Below are 21,315 nucleotides of genomic sequence, written 5' to 3'. Positions count from 1 at the left end.
ATTGTTGTGCCCTGGCATGATTACGTCAGAAGGAAAGAAAATCGAACGATTCATCTGGGGATTGACCTCCCCAATTCAAGGATATGTAATCGCTGCAAATCCTGAAACCTTCGACAATGCCAAGAGGTTGGCCAAGAAACTATACGACCACAACAACAAGAAGGGCGAGAAGCCAGCGGAAAGTGAAGGCAAGAAGGAGAGTGACAACAAGAAAGGAAAGAACAACAAGAGAAAAGAGCGACAAGGCTCGGAGTCGACAAAGAAACAACAAACAGTGACAGTCAACGCTGCAACCACCCAAGTACCCTCCACACCACATGCTCCAGCCTCAGCTAATCCAAGCACTCCTAGGCAGTATTCTGGGAATCTCCCAAAGTGCAACAAGTGCAGTCTCCATCATAATGGCGAATGCAAGGAAATGCAATGCACCAGTTGCAATCGGAAGGGTCACACGACAAGGTATTGCAGGACCTATCCTCCCCAGAACCAACAGCAAGGAAACAACAACAATAACCGCAACAACAGCAACAACAACAACACCAACAATAGCGGCAATAACACAGGATCAAGCCCCACCTGTTATGGATGTGGAAAGACTGGACATATCCGTCGAAACTGCCCCAACACCAACAACCCTGGGAACGGAGGAATAGGAAGGGTGCTAGCTATGGGTCAAGGAGAAGCGGTTCAGGATCCCGCTGTTGTTATCGGTACGTTTCTCCTAAACCACACTTATGCATGCATCCTATTTGATACCGGGGCAGAACGAAGTTTCGTGAGTAATAAATTCAAGCATTTGTTAAAACAACAACCCCAGAAGCTTAATGAAACCTTTACGGTGGAAATGGCTAATGGGAAAACAGAATCCACTGGGGAAATCTACATCGGATGTACCCTGGCCTTAAATCACCACGTCTTTCAAATAAACTTAATGCCTGTTTCCATTAGGAGTTTTGATGTGATTATCGGCATGGACTGGTTAAGCCCCCACCATGCTGAAATTATGTGTCACGAGAAGGCCGTTCGCCTTCATCTCCCAAATCACGAAACCCTAGTTATTTACGGAGACAAACCCAGCACGAACCTTCGTCTTATCTCGTACATTAAGGCACAAAAGTACCTACGAAAGAAGGACTTGACGTTCCTAGCTCATATAGTGGATAAGTCCAAAGAAGAGATCAATATTCGAAACATCCCTGTGGCTTGTGATTTCCCGGATGTCTTTCCAGAGGATCTTCCAGGGATACCCCCAGAAAGACAAGTCGAGTTCCGAATTGATCTAATACCAGGAGCTACTCCCATCGCCAAATCGCCCTACAGATTGGCTCCTGCGGAGATGCAAGAGTTGTCCAGTCAACTCAGCGAGCTTTTGGACAAAGGATTCATCCGACCCAGTTTCTCACCTTGGGGAGCTCCGGTTCTCTTCGTCAAGAAGAAAGACGGTACCTTCAGGATGTGTATCGACTACATGGAACTTAATAAGCTTACTATCAAAAACCGCTATCCACTTCCACGAATCGACGATCTATTTGACCAGCTCCAAGGAGCTAGTTACTTCTCAAAGATAGATCTGCGATTTGGATACCACCAACTTAAAGTCCGGGAGGAGGATATTCCTAAAACCGCCTTCCGAACTCGTTATGGACATTATGAATTTGTCGTAATGCCCTTCAGTCTAACGAATGCTCCTGCCGCATTCATGGACCTAATGAATCGAATCTGCCGACCATTCCTCGATAACTTTGTCATCGTTTTTATCGACGACATCCTCGTCTATTCTCGAAGCGAGGAAGAACACGGCCGACATCTCCGACAAAACCTGGAAACCCTGCGAACCGAAAATTTATACGCAAAACTCTCTAAGTGCGAGTTTTGGCTCCGTAGTGTGAACTTTTTGGGACATGTTGTTAGTCAGGAAGGAATACATGTGGATCCTTCTAAAATCCAAGCCATCAAAGGATGGGCGATCCCAACAACACCTACCGAAATTCGCCAATTTTTAGGCCTCACAGGCTACTACAGGAGATTCATTCAAAACTTCTCCAAAACAGCAAAACCACTTACCTCGCTTACACAAAAGGGTGTACCCTTTGAATGGATGGACAAGCAAGAAGCTGCATTCCGAACTCTGAAACAAGCACTCTGCAGTGCGCCGGTGCTGTCACTACCAGAAGGAACATAAGACTTTATAGTTTACTGTGATGCGTCAAATCAGGGTTTAGGCTGTGTACTCATGCAGCGTGGAAAGGTGATAGCTTACGTGTCCCGGCAGCTAAAGACGCATGAGGTAAACTACACCACTCATGATCTGGAACTGGGAGCAGTGGTCTTCGCCCTGAAGATTTGGAGGCACTACCTTTATGGTACTAAGTGCACCATCTTCACCGACCACAATAGTCTCCAGCACATTTTGAACCAAAAGGAGTTGAACATGAGGCAACGAAGATGGATTGAGCTGCTGAACGACTATGAGTGTGAAATCAAGTACCACCCAGGCAAGGCTAACATGGTAGCTGATACCTTGAGTCGGAAAGAATACTCGAATCGTCGTTTGAAGACTCTCTCCATAACCATTCGATCCCACCTAACCTCTCAAATCAGGGCAGCCCAGCTCGATGCCATGAAGGCAGAAAACAAAACAAGCAAAGCGTTGCGTGGAATGGAGAAGAACTTTGAAGTGAAGGAAGACGGAACAAATTACTTCATGAACCGCATTTGGGTCCCTAAACTTGGGGGATTCAGAGAAGTAGTCATGAACGAAGCCCACAAGACGCGATACTCCATCCATCCTGGTTCAGACAAAATGTACTTGGATGTTAAGCAACATTATTAGTGGCCTAACATGAAGGCAGAGATCGCCACTTACGTTAGCAAGTGCCTCACATGTGCTAAAGTAAAGGTGGAATATCAGAAGCCCTCCGGATTACTACAGCAACCAGTAATCCCCGAGTGGAAATGGGAAAGGATTACCATGGATTTTGGGACCAAATTACCCAAGTCGACGGATGGTTTGGATACCATATGGGTAATAGTTGATAGATCAACAAAATCCGCTCATTTCCTACCAATAAAAGAATCATACAAGATGGAGCGCCTGACAAGAATCTACATCAAAGAAATCTTGAGACTCCACGGAGTGCCCGTATCTATCATCTCGGATAGAGATAGTAGGTTTACTTCACACTTTTGGCAATCGCTACAGAAAGCTATGGGAACACAACTTGACATGAGCACTGCCTATCACCCGCAAACGGATGGTCAAAGCGAGCGAACCATTCAAACGCTAGAAGATATGCTTCGCGCATGTGTGATAGACTTTGGAAGGTCGTGGGATATCCATTTGCCTTTGATCGAATTCTCGTACAATAACAGTTACCATTCAAGCATCAAAGTCGCTCCTTTCGAGGCATTGTACGGGCGTAAATGTAGATCACCATTGTGTTGGGCTGAGGTAGGAGACACCCAGCTAGCAAGAGGGCAAATGCCAGACAATGCATTAACAGGACCAGAAATCATACGAGAGACGACCGAGAAGATAATTCAGATCAGGGCCCGATTGCAAGCATCACGAGACAGACAAAAGAGCTACGCTGACAAACAGCGAAAGCCCTTGGAATTTAGAGTCGGGGATAAGGTGTTATTAAAAGTCTCTCCTTGGAAAAGGGTGATTCGTTTTGGAAAGCGGGGAAAACTAAACCCTCGATACATTGGACCCTTCGAGATTCTTGCCCGAATCGGTCCAGTGGCTTATAGACTGCAGCTACCCACTGAGCTCATCAGTGTACACCCCGTGTTCCACGTTTCCAATTTGAAAAAGTGCTTATCCGACGAGACTCTCGTCATTCCATTAGAAGAAATCGAAATCAACGAGAATCTCCTGTTCATCGAGGAACCAGTCGAAATCATGGACAGAGAGGTGAAGCGTACTAAGCAGAGCCACATTCCGATTGTGAAGGTTCGATGGAACGCGAGACGCGGACCAGAATTCACGTGGGAACGCGAAGATCAAATGAAGCAGAAGTACCCTCACCTATTCACGCATTCTCAAATCTAGCTTTCAAAAGAATTTCGGGACGAAATTCCCTCTAACGGGGGGATGATGTCACAACTAGGAATTTTGATGCTTTATAACTACAACAATTATACCAATTGTGAACCAACAATGTGAAAGCATGTATGATGCTTATTCAATAACAACAAAACTTCCATCAAACACCTCATACAAGCACTGCAATTAGTCAACAAAGAATTGGAAGCCCTAGAAATCCCGGTTTAAGTTCATTTTGGATAAGGATCTTCATATTGGGCCTGATGGACCAATAAGCTTCCAACTTAACTATCTTGGGCTTAGAACTCCTAAATGGACTCTAATTGGACCCATATACATGAAACTTAGTATTTTGGGCCTTATAAGCCTAAAATGAACTAGATTAACTTTAATGGGCCTTATTGGACCACAACAAATTTATATAGCCCTAGTAGATCATAAAAATCATTCTTTGATTTATTTTGGGCCAAAAATCATCTAATTAGATCATAATATGGGCTTAAGCATAAAAAGGCCCAATCTCTTTTCTTCCTTCCTCTTCTCTCGGCCCAACTACTCAAATGGAGGAAGAGTTGACTTCCATTTGCCACCTCTTTATTACCTTTTGGACTTCCATGCACTCATCTCATGTTCCCATGCACACATGACTTCACTCACTTCTCTTTCTCCTCTCTATTTTTCTCTCAGCCGAAACCAACTCAAACACACACACTCTCAAAAATCTCTCTCAAACACATAAGAACTCTCTTCATTCTTCATCAAATTTTCGAGATTTAGGAGCTTTTCAAGGAGAGTATTCCACAAAAATCATCATCCAAGGTAAGTTCATGCTTGGATCCATGATCTAGATTCTTTGTTATATCAAAAATCTCTTCCTAATCTATTCAAACTCATGATCACCATCTTAGAAGCCTCTAAGTTCGAGATCCTCCAAGAAGGCTTGCTAGGATCAAATCTTCTTCAGTTCTTCCTTCTAAACCGAAAACAACAAGCAAAGGTGAGCTTAATACCCCTCTCTTTTCGGTTTTCATAAGTTTTATGGGGGAGAATACAAGTAAAATGTGTAGATCTATGTGTATGTGTATGCTATGTATGATTTTATGCATGTATGTGTGGTTTTATGTGTTTTTGTGGAAAATATGTAACCAAAAAGGGAAGAAAACTCGAGATCTATGCTATAAGAAGGAAAACAAACATGATGCAAGTTATATTACACTAAACAAGTCAAAAATATTAATCTCTAAGATTATTATAAAAATATTGCAACATAAAACTCATTTTTGGGCTTAAATTGTCAAATATACAAAAGTTGGGTTAAAAGTTGCCAAATCACGGTTTCTTAAAGGTCAAAAGAGTCAAAAAAAGTTACAATAATTGTTTTTATGAACATTATGATCTTCAAAGGACTTAAAATGTAAATATTAGCTTAATGGGCTAAGTTTTGGGCTTTTCGGCCCAATAAGCCCAAAATTGCGAAAATATGACATTTAAAGGGACTGAAATGGTAAATTCTTCAAAACAAGGGATAAAAAGTGTAACAAAACTATTTCAAGGGTTAAAAATGCTTTCCATTTCCAAAAAGGATAAAAAATGTAAGGTTTTGAGATTTTGGGCAAAAATTGTAAAAATTGCAAAAAGGTTGGGCTTTAACTGAAAAATACATTTCTGGAAGGGCTGAAACTGCCAAAGTATAAGTCTTGAGTCAAAAATATCATTTAAACAAGTTTATGATGCAAAAGTGTCAAGAAAATGTTTTAAGGGCTTAATATGTCTTTTCTTTTATATAAAGGACTAAAATTGTTATTTTTATAAAAAGAAAGGGGTTGAAAAGGTCAAACCACTAATTCTAAGTAAATTAATTTATTTATAGAGTATTGAGTCAAATATACTAAACTACGACTTACGAAAAATTGTAAGATGAATACACGCCTAAATCCAAATATCGTTGTAAACAAATCCACCGGTCTCGAGTCGATACAAAAACAACAATCGTTCAATCGAACCCTCCAGTAGTTATGCGATACCTAAGACAAGTAAACATTCGACACTTGGGCTTGAAAGTTTCAAATCATGCTTGTTGGACCTTGCAAATCCATTAACATGATCTTTGGGGCCCAAGGGATAATGATTATATGTTATTGGGCCTTCTATGACCCAATTCCATATAAAGGGACCTTCAATGACTTTTATGCGCTATTGGGCCCTAGTGGTCCATTAGTATTGCTAGTAAGGTCAAAGTAATCAAATGCGAGATGGGCCAACGTGTCCTTCGCATCCCCGACAGCCTAAGGTAACTCACGATAGTAGCAGGACTTCGTACTCCTCTTCTCTTCGTTTGCTAAGGCTTATGAGTAATCAAAGTAAACAGACTCAGGTGGTTAGTCAATAGTAATCAAGGTGGTTTGGATTAAGTGAGTAACAACGGACGGCACCTCTATGGGTCGTTCGTAGTTGGCAGTTATAACCAGTCATTACCAGACATCGTTGTAACGACTCACTAGAATTGATAATATCCGACACCACCCGAGTAATCAAGGAAGAGTAATCAAAAATCATTCATTGTGGAGGTATAACAATTAGTAAACAAGTATATCTTTCGTCATCGGAAAACATCGGGTTTTTCGGGGAATTCGACACCACTCGCTTGTAATCACTATAACTATAATACAAAACTCCCTTTATATACACGTTTTAAAATCATTCATGCATCAACTTATGGATCTTCACACTTTGAAAAACTATTGCCTTTTCAGAAAATATCGAATTTTCTGGGTTTTACAAACTACGCAAATCATTTTTATCACAACATTGCTTATGAACTCACCAACATTTCATATGTTGACGTTTTCCAAAATAACTTGTATTCTCAGGTAACAGGTAAGCGGAAGGGTAATATCAAGTAATGTTAGGATGTTATGTTTTTGAAAAGTATCAAACAATTTATGTTATGAATGTGTAATATTTAAAACAATGTACGGGATGTAAACAATATCAGTTGTAATGTATTGATTCATGGTGATGTTTATGTTACGATTCATGTATATTCATTGTGATGATATTCAATTTAAGTCACGCGAGCCCTCGGACGTTTCCGCCGTCTGGTTTCGGGGGTGTGACACAAGTAAATTCTGGTGGTGCCAGTGGAGGTGGAATGGGCACTAACCCTAGCCATGGTGAAACCCAACCACATACACGTGAGTGTACTTATAAACACTTGAACAGCTGCAAACCAATGTACTTCAACGGAACCGGAGGGACCATTGCGCTGTCCCAATGGATCGAAAGAACTGAATCAATCTTTGAGATGTGCTCATGCCCAGAAGGAAGCAAGATAAAGTTCGCTGCTTGCACCTTCACCGAAAGGGCCCTGACATGGTGGAATGGCCATGTCAAATCACTCTCACTGGTAGCAGCTAACGCGATGGGCTGGGATACACTGAAGGACCTGATGACAAGGGAGTACTGCCCGATGGGCGAAATTCAAAAGCTCGAAGAGGAACCGTGGAACCTTAAGATGAAGGGTTCCGACATAGTGGATTATACAACCAGGTTCTGCAACCTGGTGACTCTATGTCCTAACCTGGTCGTGACAACCCTGAAAATTTTTTGTTTTAAGACCCAGTCAATCAACTCAACAGAGAGTCAAACTCATTGGTAATGAGTTCTAGCCTTGTTAAAGGTCTTTCTAAGGAGTTTTAGCCTAGTACACTTAAGGAATAAGTGTTGGATTTTATCTGCTAAAGGCCACAGTACAAGATTCAAGCCCTAAACTCCATCTTGTGGAGTTTACGACCGTAAACATGGAGTTTACAGCCGTAAACTCATGTAGGCTGTAAACTCCTCCATATAAGTTCATTTCCTTCACTTTTCTTCATTCTTTCACTTTCACCTCAAGAACACATGAGTTTTCTCTCAAGTATCATCATGATCTTCATACTTGATCTTCAAAAATCGTAAGTGTTCTTTCTCTAGTTAGTTGTTAATCCTTCTTAACTAGCTTCATCCTCATGATTAATCCATGGAAATCATGTTTTCATAGATCTTCAAGTTTCACCAAGAGCACCAAGAACACACACTAGTGTTTTTGGCCAAAACCAACCATTTCAAGCTTCTAGATTGTAAGTACTCTTCCCTATACTTCATATCTAGTTAGTATCCATTCTTAGAGACTTGAAACATGTCTTTTCCCATGAAGATCATGAGTTTACGGTCCAAGATCTTCTAGGACCGTAAACTCAATGTTGAAGCATGTTTGAGCCCTAAACCCTATAAGATGCAAAGCTAGAGACCCAGAACCTTTCCTTGATGATTGTAAGACCTTAAACTGCCCTTAAGTTCACAATGACCATGAGTTTACGGCCGTAAACTCCTTTGGGCCGCAAACTCATCAAAAGCCTCATTTGAGGTGGTCTTCTTCATACATGTGTAGGGAAAAAGTCCTTAAAGTTACCTAGCATTCAAACCAACACTTTAGCATGTTTGACCATGAGTTTACGACCGTAAAATCCCTTGGGACGTAAACCCATGGCCGTAAACTCATGTTAATGCCATTTCACTTTCCTTTGTTGAATCACATGTGATTCCAACACTTGGTCAAGGTGTTTCCTAGTCCCGGAAGGTGTTTCCTTTCATATAGTTGTTTATAAACACTATATTCATGTCAATATGTGTCCTTATATGTCATTTAGGACTTATTGTGTCTCGGGAATTCATTCGTGGAACTTCTCATCCTTACACGCATACCCGTTTAAATCACCCACATGAGGTGAGTTCATACCCCGTAATGAATCTTTTAACTGTTTAAGGGGAGGGGGGGGGGGAATACAAGTTAAACACAATGATAATTGTGTAAATGTTTGTTATAAACATCTTTCAAAATGTTACTTATGTCATTTATAAGTTGTCAAAACATTTCAAAAACTCTTTTAAAGTTATGTTACTTTATAGTTATACAAAACTCTGTTTTTAAAGTACAAGCATAACTTAGTAGATAAACGAGTCTTTTCAGTAACAGTACAAGTAGAACATTAGTAAAATATGATAGGTATAGTTTAGGAGAATGCTATTCATTACTTCTAGTACAATGAAGCACATAAAGAGTCAGTTCTTACATGAGTCAAACATATAGTGAAGAGAATCAAACAATACCATACAGAACATATAGTGAAGAGAATCAAACAATACCATACATAACATATAGTGAAGAGAATCAAACAATACCATACAGAGAGAAAACACAATTACGAGAAACAAACAGAACGTACAATATATAGTACAAAACAAACAAGTTAGGTTGCTATAGCATGAGAACACATACAGGATCTAATTATACAAATGAATCACTAACTCATTGTTTTAAACAAAAGGTGATAGTTATATTGGGTATACGTGATCATATACTTTAATGTGAATTACACGGCTTGCAAGAATTTGCAGAGGTCACGTTTGGTTCCCTTAATCTCTTGACAGGGAGAGCGTTTAGTAGGGGTTCTAGCCTTCACATTATAACCGTAATAAAACAAATATGTTTTTAGGTTATTAGTACATCCGCATGTCATTATAAACAACAACTGTGTACTTACATTTCCCATCACTTTCATAAAGTGACAGTACCACTTGAAAGTCAAACTCAAACTATTTTCGAGTCAAGATAGTTATAAACTAGGGAAAATATACATTTTTAAAATCGACAAACTGAACAGTCGAGTCTAGCACATAACAGAAGATGCCTTGGTAGAAGGCTACATTTAAAGGAAAGGACCATAATGCTAGTCTTATGATTCCTTAATTTATACATCACAGGATATATATATACCAATAGAGTCCGACAGGTAATAGGATGTGTGCTCTCCGCTTCATTTCTATTCCTTGTTTGGTTGTGGGCTTGGAACGAATTCACCCAATCTATTTTCTACCGTATTCTATATATATATGTATGCTTAGTATACATTAAGTCATCATAAGGGTACCAGGTATGGGTCAGGTTATAGGACACAGAGTCAAAGCACATTTTTTCTATTACAAAACATACTTTCCAAAATCAGTACTTTTGGTATACAAAACTAGAAACTTCCCAGTAAAAGGTTTAATCCATTTTATTAAACCAGTTCAATTTAAAGGACCTTAGCTGAGTAACTCTATAATACCTTAGTTTATACATCATGTTTATATATAAAACTAATACCCAATAGGTAGTTGGATGTGTGCTTTCCGCCTTACTTCCTGTTCCTTGTTTGGTTGTGGGCTTAGGGCAGATCCACTCAATTAACTTTCTATCCGATATTAGATTATATATAGCAGTATAAACTAAGCTATTATAAAAGTAGTCATTGTGGTCACCATTTTATTATAAGAAATAAGGGTTTTCTTAAATAACTTTTCATTAGATATAAAGGAACCATTACAATTAACTCCATTAGTAACAAGTGAATACACCAGGGTTATATATGACAATGATCTAACAACCAATGGGATGTGTGCTATCCGCCTTAATTTCTGTTCCTCGTTTGGTTGTGAGCTTAGGGCAGATGCGCACAATCGATTGTTTGTTTACTCTGAGTCTTATATAACTTGTACCCACTTAGTACCCATAGAAAGGGTTGTAGTGTCATTTTACTTAAACTTCCATCAAAGTAGGAAATATAGGATTTTCTAGAGGAACATGCGTACTTTTCAAAACAGAACTTACAACTTACAACATTTTACAACTACATGTTTCAACTACATTTTTAACACCATTTTACATCTACATTTTAACAACACTTTACAACTTACTCATATCACTAAAAACTTATGAACCCACCAGCTTAACTGCTGATCAACTCTTTCAAATAACTTGTATTCTCAGGAGACTATTAGACAGGTGCTCGTGCTGGGAATTCAGAGGATGGAGCATTATGGCTTCAAGTCTTGTTTTGTTATTTGTTTATGAATTCTATGTTTTGTGAACACACACATTGTAAACACTTTCTTTCGAAATGAAATGGTTGTTCATTACTTGCTTACCATATACATATCTCGTGATACTAAACATGACGTCCTCCACCCCTGAACGATTCCGCCGTTCCGGTTTTGGGGTGTGACAGATTGGTATCAGAGCATTGTTTATAGTGAACTAAGTATATCAACCGATAAAAGATATACAACTATAAATGCAATGGGGCTTAAGTGCTTTGGATAATGATATATTTTTAGAATATAACTACAAGTTATAAAATATACCTACTTGCTTATACATTTACATAATAGAACTAGTGTCACGAGGAGAACAGGACTAAAAGTATTTAAAGGTTGGGCACTGTCATCAACTTGAATAGTTATGTAATCATAGCTAGGATCAATATAGCCTGATCAACTATATTCATTCGAGATGTGACTGACATGTGTTTGGGAATGATGTGGTGTTGCAACAGTGTTAAAACTTACCTGAACACTAGTCAAGAGAACACTAGAACAAGTACATTCAAAGTTAGAATACTATAGGAGTACTCTATGATACTATAACGCGATAACAAGTTTGAAACATACCAATTACATCACATTAAAATACTATAGGAGTATTTTAGGCACTATACAAACAACTTATGTGATAACTTAAAAGACCCTTACGGATAGGTCTATAATCTTGCAATGTATATTCCTAAAGTTTTATATATAATCAAGATCTTATAAACTTAGAATCTGTGGTCTACGATTCGCTATCCATTCCTCTTAAGGGTGTAGTTTTGGAAGTAGGATCACTTATTCGAAGGTTTATTTAATCCTCAGCTATATACAAACTTGTATACATTGTACAATTATAGGAGGACTCCGTAAGGATCACCCCATAAAGTTACCTTAAAGCTCATAGATTCTTTAGTCACTTTCATTCTCGCACGACAAGCCCAGATAGATGTGACCACTTCCTCATAATAGACAGCAGAAGAGTCCAGGAGGAACAAGAACAAGTTCATGAGAAGTTTTCAAAGGGGGATCAACCGAAGTAACCAAAACGTCTTACACGTCACATTAATAAATAATAATCTTGTTAATTTAATGAGCGAGTGGAAACACTGCTCACATTATATGTTAAGATTATGTTCTTACATGCATCTGGTAACAGTTATTCAGGAAACAGATATTCATTCGAGGATAGTTATTTCAAATTCATAGAGTTTATTAGGTATAGACTCTTTTATGAATCGTTTCTAGAACCCTGTGGAATTCAGGACCCGATACATCCAGAACTAGGATAACCTTGTCTTTTCAGCTTTCGGCTTGTGTCCATTGCTTTAGACTTATTCTGTCTCATCTTTGTATTCTTTTAGCAAAGTTGCCTCATCGCAGATCTATTAGACGCACTACTCCGATAACTCCAACGCCGCCTCCTTCGCAAATCGATATGGCAGCTATAAACGCTGCAGTGGCCGCGGCTGTGGCAACAGCCATGGATCAATATCACTCCATCAGTACCAGTGGAGGTGAAACGCCTACTGATTCTACTCGAGTCTTGTTTTGTTATTTGTTTATGAATTCTATGTTTTGTGAACACACACATTGTAAACACTTTCTTTCTAAATGAAATGGTTGTTCATTACTTGCTTACCATATACATATCTCGTGATACTAAACATGACGTCGGGTGTGACACTGGTCCCCACTGAAAGCAAGAAAGTTGAGAGATACATCTGGGGTTTGGTACCCCCGTATCGGGGGAATGTTCTAGCATCGAAACCTGCGACCTTTGATAGTGCCAAGGAATTGGCCCAAAGGCTTATCGATCACGAGGTTCCTTCTCCTCCAACAACAACCACAACTGCTGCCCCAGCACCAACCAACAACAAAAGGAAGCGTTGGGACCGAAAGAAGGGTAAACCAACTCAACCCTCTTCCAAGAAACAACAGACGGTGGTTGTCCATGCTGCCACAACCCCTGTTGCCCCTGTTCCATCCAAACCATATGCAGGGAGCCTACCTAAGTGCACCAAGTGCAATTTCCACCATAACGGCCCCTGCCGCGAAATGCACTGCACCAACTGCGACCGGAAGGGCCATACTGTCCGGTTTTGCAGAGGACCACCGAAGCCCATCACCCAAGTCCCTAGTACAGGAGTAAGCCAGACCTGCTATGGGTGTGGCGAGACAGGGCACTTCAAAAGAAACTGTCCTAAAGCTGGGAGTACTGGAGGAGCAGGAAGACTACTTGCTATTGGCCACAATGAAGCTGTGGCAGACCCCACAGTATTCACGGGTACGTTCCTCCTCGATAACTCTTATGCATGTGTCTTATTTGTTTGTGGGGCAGAGAGGAGCTTCGTGAACCAAAAATTTAAACACTTAATTAATCAAGCACCGCAAGCACTAAAAGAAACCTTCGTCGTAGAAATGGCCAACGGAAAGACAGAGAATTCTAACGATATTTACATAGGTTGTACCCTCACGCTAGATAATCATTCATTTCCAATCGACCTCATACCGGTAGCAATCAAGAGTTTCGATGTCATTGTGGGCATGGACTGGTTGAGTCTCCATCGTACCGATATTCTATGTTTCGAGAAGGCAGTCCACCTAAACCTACCGAATAACGAAACCTTGTTGATCTACGAAGACAAACCCAGTACGAGCCTTCGTATCATCTCAAGTATTCAAGCCCAGAAGTACTTGCGTAAGGAATATCGAGCCTTCCTTGCACACGTAGTCGATGTGAACCAGAAAGCCAAAGACCTAAAAGACCTCCCCGTAGTACGCGATTTTCCTGACATCTTTCCAGAAGAACTCCCAGGATTACGCCCGCAACGTCAAGTCAAGTTCCGAATCGACTTAGTGCCAGAAGGTACCCCAGTAGCCAAATCGCCCTATCGTCTAGCACCAGCTGAGATGCAGGAGCTATCCGGTCAACTTAACAAATTGCTCAGCAAGGGCTTTATTAGACCAAGTTTCTCACCATGGGGAGCACCGGTCTTGTTCGTGAAGAAGAAAGACGGATCGTTCCATATGTGCATCGACTATAGAGAACTCAACAAGCTTACGGTCAAGAATCGTTACCCTCTACCGCGCATAGACGATTTATTCGATCAACTACAAGGGGCAAGCTACTTTTCAAAGATTGATCTGAGATCCGGGTATCACCAGCTACGAGTATTGGAGGAGGATGTCCCGAAGACAACATTTCGAACTCATTACGGACACTACGAATTCGTAGTAATGCCATTCGGATTGACCAACGCCCCCACAGTGTTCATGGACTTAATGAATAGGGTATGCCGTCCTTACTTGGATCAGTTCGTCATCGTCTTCATCGATGATATACTTATCTACTCTCGAAGTAAGGAGGAGCATAGTGATCATCTACGGCAAGTGCTAGGAACCCTACGGACGGAGAAGCTCTATGCAAAGTTCTCTAAATGCGAATTTTGGATCCGAAGAGTCGAATTCTTAGGACACGTGGTTAGCGAAGAGGGAATCCACGTGGACCCATCCAAAATTAAAGCTATTGAGAACTGGTCAGCACCGAAGACGCCAACAAAAATTCGTCAATTTCTAGGCCTCGCTGGCTACTATCGTAGGCTCATACAGAACTTCTCACGGATTGCGAAACCGCTTACAACACTGACCCAGAAGGGCGTGGCCTTTGACTGGGAAGAGAAGCAGGAGAAAGCATTCCAAACGCTCAAACGAGCCTTGTGCACCGCACCGGTACTATCCCTCCCCGAAGGGACAGAAGACTTCATGGTCTACTGCGATGCATCAAATCAAGGGCTCGGCTGTGTTCTGATGCAACGAGGTAAGGTCATCGCCTATGCCTCAAGACAACTGAAAACACACGAGGTCAACTACACCACACATGATCTCGAATTGGGAGCAGTCGTGTTTGCTCTAAAAATCTGGAGACACTACCTGTATGGTACGAAGAGCACTATCTTTACAGACCACAAGAGCCTGCAACACATATTCAACTAGAAGGAGCTCACCATGAGACAACGACGGTGGGTCGAACTACTCAATGACTATGAATGCGAAATTCGTTATCATTCGGGTAAAGCCAATGTAGTAGCAGACACCCTAAGTCGAAAAGAGTACTCTGGTCGAAGGGTCAAGTCATTGACTATTACTATCTATTCGCACATATCTATGCAAATTAAGGAGGCTCAGCTCGAAGCCTTGAGACCTGAAAATGTGGCGAGAGAATCCCTGCGAGGATTGGATAAGAAGTTGGAAGTCAAGGGTGGCGGAGCTTTATATCTCATGGACCGGATCTGGATACCGAGACACAGTGGTCTCAGAGACTTGGTCATGAAGGAAGCACACAACACTCGATATTCCGTCCACCCGGGTTCAGATAAGATGTATCTGGATCTTAAAAAGTTATACTGATGGCCTAACATGAAAGCAAAGATTGATACCTTCATAAGTAAATGCCTTACTTGCGCCAAGGTCAAGGTCGAATATCAGAAACCATCAGGGTTACTCTAGCAACCGAAGATACGTGAATGGAAGTGAGAGCAAATTACTATGGACTTCATAACCAAGTTGCCCAAGACAACGGGTGGACTTGATACCATTTGGGTCATCGTCGACAGATTGACCAAGTCCGCACACTTCCTGCCCATCAAGGAAACTGACAAGATGGAGAAACTCACAAAGACATACATTCGGGAGATAGTACGACTGCATGGTGTTCCTATATCCATTATCTCCGATAGAGATAGTAGATTCACTTCGAGATTCTGGCAGTCACTACAATACTCCTTAGGAACGAGGCTAGACATGAGTACAGCCTACCATCCACAGACCGATGGATAAAGTGAGAGAACTATCCAAACCTTGGAGGACATGTTGCGAGCCTGTGTGATCGACTTTGGAAATGCATGGGATGCTCATTTACCCCTTGTCGAATTTCCCTACAACAACAGTTATTACACGAGCATAAAGGCTGCTCCATTTGAAGCCCTCTATGGCCGGAAGTGCAGATCCCCTCTGTGCTGGGCTGAGGTGGGTGACACACAGTTAGCTAAAGGACGAGTTCCTGACAACACTCTCACAGGTCCGGAGATCATTCGGGAAACGACAGAGAAGATCATCCAGATTCGTGAACGATTGAAAGCCTCTAGAGACCGACAGAAAAGCTACGCAGACAACCGAAGGAAACCTTTGGAATTCCAGGTGGGAGACCGAGTCCTCTTGAAAGTCTCACCCTGGAAGGGCTTGATACGCTTCGAAAAGCGTGGAAAGCTAAATCCAAGATACATAGGGCCTTTCGAGATTCTCTCTAGAATCGGCCCTGTAGCTTACAAACTCAACTTATCTCACGAGCTTAGTAACATACATCCTACCTTCCACGTCTCGAACTTGAAAAAGTGCCTATCCGACTAGACTCTTGTAATCCCACTCGACGAGATCGAGATCAACGAGAGCCTCAACTTCGTGGAAGAACCGGTAGAGATCATGGACCGAGAGGTCAAACGAACCAAGCAAACCCGTATCCCGATAGTGAAGGTTCGCTGGAACGCCAAGCGAGGACCAAAATTCACTTGGGAGCGCGAGGATCAAATGAGATTGAAATACCCTCATCTTTTTGCTTAGTTATTTGTAATAAGTTAGTTGCTTAAACTCAAATTTCGGGACGAAATTCCCTCTAACGGGGGGATGATGTGACAACCCGAAATTTCTATCTTGCACTATTGTTCAAATAAATCAAAGTCAGACTCATTTATGTCACTTTATAGCCTTGTTTTGAGTCAAATGAGTGTCCTAAACTTAGTAGCTTCAAGTTAGAAGTTCGGATTTGAAGTCCTATAAGTTCACCCGACGCAAAAGTGGCCAAACGCACCAACTTAAGGAGTGTACGGCCGCACACCCCTCCTCCGGCAGCACACACTCATCTGGCAGCACACTCATGCCTATAAGAAAGAGTCTTGGCCTTCGTTCCACCCTTTTTCACACTCCTAGTCAAGAACTCATTTTCTCTCAAGTGGATCCCGATTTTTCACCTAGATCTTCAAGTGGTAAGTGTTTCTAGCCTTTGATTTGTTGATTCCTTACTCCATCTAGTGTAAATCACTGATTTCACCCATGAAATAACTCCATTTTAGTAGATCTTCAAGTGTTCTTCAAAAACACCAAGAACACCAAGAACACCTACTAAGTTCTTGGGCTCCAAACACCCTCAAACACTTATACACTGTAAGTACCCTACTCTTGCATGTGTTTAGCTATATTTGAGACTTGTTAAAAGTCCCAAACTCGACCTGAAAGGAGTGTGCGGCCGCACACATTCATGTGGCCGTACACCCCTTATTTTGGTGCTTTAAGGCCTTAAACTCAAGTAGTATTCTAGCACATGATCAAAGACACTTAGGGGAGACAAGATACGAACTTGGAAATACGTTTTGGACCATTTTTACTAGGAGTGTGCGGCCGCACACTCCATGGCCGCACACACCATGTGTAACCGCACACACCCTTTTAAGGGTCCAAAATGGCAACAAACTTCCATTCCGGCTAAGCAATGGTCAAAACACCTTCCCTAGAACATTCCTAAGGCTTAGAAACACGTTTTTGATACATTTCATAGTGAGTGTGCGACCGCACATACAGTTGGCCGCACACTCTGGCCGCACACACACAAAACCCTTGATTTTGTGGCCTTACACTCCAATAGAGGGCCATACACCCCTCATGGGCAACCATATGTGTTGGTAACACTTAATTCTATGTGTTTTTATGTCCCTAAGGCGTGTCCCTATCACCATTAGTGGTTATATACATTAAATGTATTCATATATGTGTAATTATATGTTAAATAGGATTCGTTTGTGCTCAAGACTCCAATTGACACCCAACAATCCTATATCGATCTTTCATTCGAGTTACTCACTGCAGGTGAGTTCATACCCCTTAATCAACCTTTTAAATGATTTTAAATGCTTTTAGGGGGGGGGGGAATACAAGTTGAATTCTTCTAGTTATTATATTAATCACATGTGATTAATAACTAGAACAAACATAAAGATTTTCTATTACTTTCGTATTGTTATCAAACTTATGGATTTCAAACACTTCAAAACATTTTATTAAACTCTTTTAAATGCTAAATCCTTTATCAAACTCTTTTAAACTTGCATTATTGTCAAACTCATATCTAGACAGATATATTTATATAAGTAAGGTTTGAAGGACTTAGGACTGATAGCTCACCTTATTTCATGTTCCTTGTTTGGTTGTGGACTTAGGGTATCCTGTTATTTGTCTGAATGTCGTTAAAACCTTAGTTATATATTGTATATATGTGTTTGGATATAAAATCTCTCACTTCAGTTCAGTACTTTTGGGTAACAAAGGCATACAAACAACATTACTAGTTAACTATAATAGGTATAGTTAAGAGATCACTACTCACTATTACTACTACTAACGACACGGACAAGTGCCAGTACATTATGAGTCATTACATACTATAATGAGAAACAATACCTACTATACACTATACAAGAGAACATACTATACACTATACAAGAGAACATACTATACTCTATACAAGAGGATATACTACATACTAGTACAGAGAAAACATTACTACCCTATGGCTCACTATACAAACATTTGAATACGATAAATAGAATGTGACATAATATTTCTCGATACAATACTACATTGTTATATCACTTTGTAACCAGAGTCTCCTGGAGGGAGAGCGGGAATTATGTGTATAGATCTATACGGGACAGACACTCCCACACCCTGACTGCTAGCTACAGTCCGAACCGATAAGGCCAAGGGGTGACAAAATGTTACCTCACTACATATGACACCGGAGGGTCATCAGTTATTCAGCCGTCGATCAACATGGTTACATACAAAGTCACATTTAAACCTTTAATTAACCGACTAAGAATTAAAGGCAAACAGACTCCCCGAGGTGTATTGTACATTTAATACTACCAGGAGTCTACATTTTTATTACTTCATAGCCAGCAGTGGCACTGCTGAGGTTAAACGTTATTTTTCCCTATAACGATGACTTAAACTATATTTTTATAATGATAGTTTCACTGGGAAAAAATCTCATATTTACAAAAGAAAAAACATGCGAATAGTCGGGTCTTGGTAGAAGACTACATTTCAGTAGCAAATATAGCATTTTCTTGAAAGTTCAACCATTTACAAACATTTACAAACTACTACGAACATTTACACTACGTGGTTACAAACATTTTTATGCAAGCAATGACACTAAATACTTATGAACTCACCAACGTAAATGCTGATAAACTCTTCAAAATAACTTGTATTCTCAAGTCATCAGTAGACAGGTACCGATGAAGCTTTTGAGAAGATGGAGCACATAAAAGACTCATCTTTATTTTGATCATTTATTTTGGTGTCTTACAAACTATACAGAACACGCTTGTATTAAAATTATTCTATTAATGCAATGGATGTTGTTGCTTGTTTACTATTATCCTTTGTTGTGGTACTGTACATGAAGTCCTCCACCCCAGAACGTTTCCGCCGTTCTGGTTTTGGGGTGTGACAGATTGGTATCAGAGCATTGTTTATAGTGAATCAAGTATATCAACCCATAAAAGATATACAAACTATAAACGCATCGGGATTAAAACACTCTGACCAAGAAATTATACTTTTAAATAATAAAATATTTAACTAAGTATACATACATCTATTCATACCAAGGTCAGTATCATACTAGGTCAGAACAAAAGTATTATGATTGTTGGACAACACAATTAGGCTTAGAGACATATAGTCAAATCTAGGGAGATATAGCCTTATCAACTATATCTTCCGAGGAGTGACTAGCATGTGCCTAAGGATGATTGTGGTGTTGCAACAAGTCTAAAAACTTACCAACACTACTACAATGAGAACCATATAACAGAACATAAACCTAAAAATACTATAGGAGTACTTTGTTGCTATAATTACTTAATTGAGAACTAAAAGATTCTTTACTAGTAGGTCAATAATTGCTAAGTGGATACGCTACGGTTATATGTGGATAAAGTGTTATAGACTTAGAATCTATGATCTTTGCTTTACTTCCTGTTCCTTGTTTCGTTGTGGATTTAGAGTTAGGGTCACTTATTTGAAGGTCTATCCTACCTTGATTCCATATAACTGGTATGCACTATGAAGATATTGAAGTAACTAGTAAGGAATCATCTTATAATTATCTTAGGTAATACGCCCATTAGATTCTAAGATTCTTATACCCCTTTTTCTCGCGTAGATAACATGGCTGGATTCCATATCCCCGGAGACCCGTACTTCCCCAAGAACGGCAATGGAGGATGGCTCGGTGATGTGCCAGAAGAGGATCATCCAATCCCTTTGGATGATCACCTCGCAGAAGGCTTTTCGGATGGATCTGACTCCGAACCAGAGGTCAACAACCTACCCCAAGAAGGTCAAGTCCCAAACCTCAACCCCCGTCCAACATTTCAAGGTCCCACACCCTTGTGGGCAACAAACTTGAACCGCTGGAGTGACGAGCAGGGTCAGCCTTTACCTTTCAACGGAGACCGAAGCTTTTACAATATAAGCGAGGGAGGCTCAGCTGACCGAGTCCTACCCATCATGGTCCGTAGGATTGCTCGGAATGTCGAGCAAGGTCGTGCAGCCATCGATCGAGTGATGGAAGTGGATGCCAACTCTGGCGTTAACACGGTCCGCATTTGTTAACTCGAAGAGCCTATGGAAAGGACCAGGAGAACCAATGAGGCTCTGCAGAACCAGCTAGCTGCATCCCAAGCTGAAGTCATGGAACTCCTAGTACGTTGGAGGGCGCATGAGCGACATCTTCAAGAAGTTGTGCGTCAGCTGGCAGATCTAAAGGTTCGCCCGAGGGATACCCGTCGCCGGTAGAAGATGTCGACTAATCTTTTTCTTTTGGGTTAAGGAATAGCCTTTCTTTTCTGTGCTCTATGGAGCACTGGCCTGTAAAATATACCTAACTTTTAAAGTAATCTAACTAGACTTCTAAGCTGCCAACATTTTCCCTTATGGTTTGATGTAAGACCTACTGTTAGGTCATTTTTCCCGAACTCGTTTACATCATTAATAACAGTAATATCGGCAGTTATCTAATCAATTGGAAGGTCTTTACTCTGGTGTTTCCCTACTCTATTGTTACGTCTCCATTCGATGGTTAGACTATGGTGATTTAGTCCATGAGTCACTCTTATTATACTTAAAATTGGTTCTTACTATTGTCATCATCCCTATCAACTTTCAGTAAAAGATGCTGCCTCGTCCGCGTCCGACCAGGG

The sequence above is a fragment of the Lactuca virosa genome, chromosome 5 (genome assembly GCF_052849685.1).
Source record: "Lactuca virosa cultivar CGN04683 chromosome 5, Lactuca_virosa_CGN04683_v6, whole genome shotgun sequence".
NCBI lineage: Eukaryota > Viridiplantae > Streptophyta > Magnoliopsida > Asterales > Asteraceae > Lactuca > Lactuca virosa.
This window is presented reverse-complemented; position numbering follows the sequence as displayed.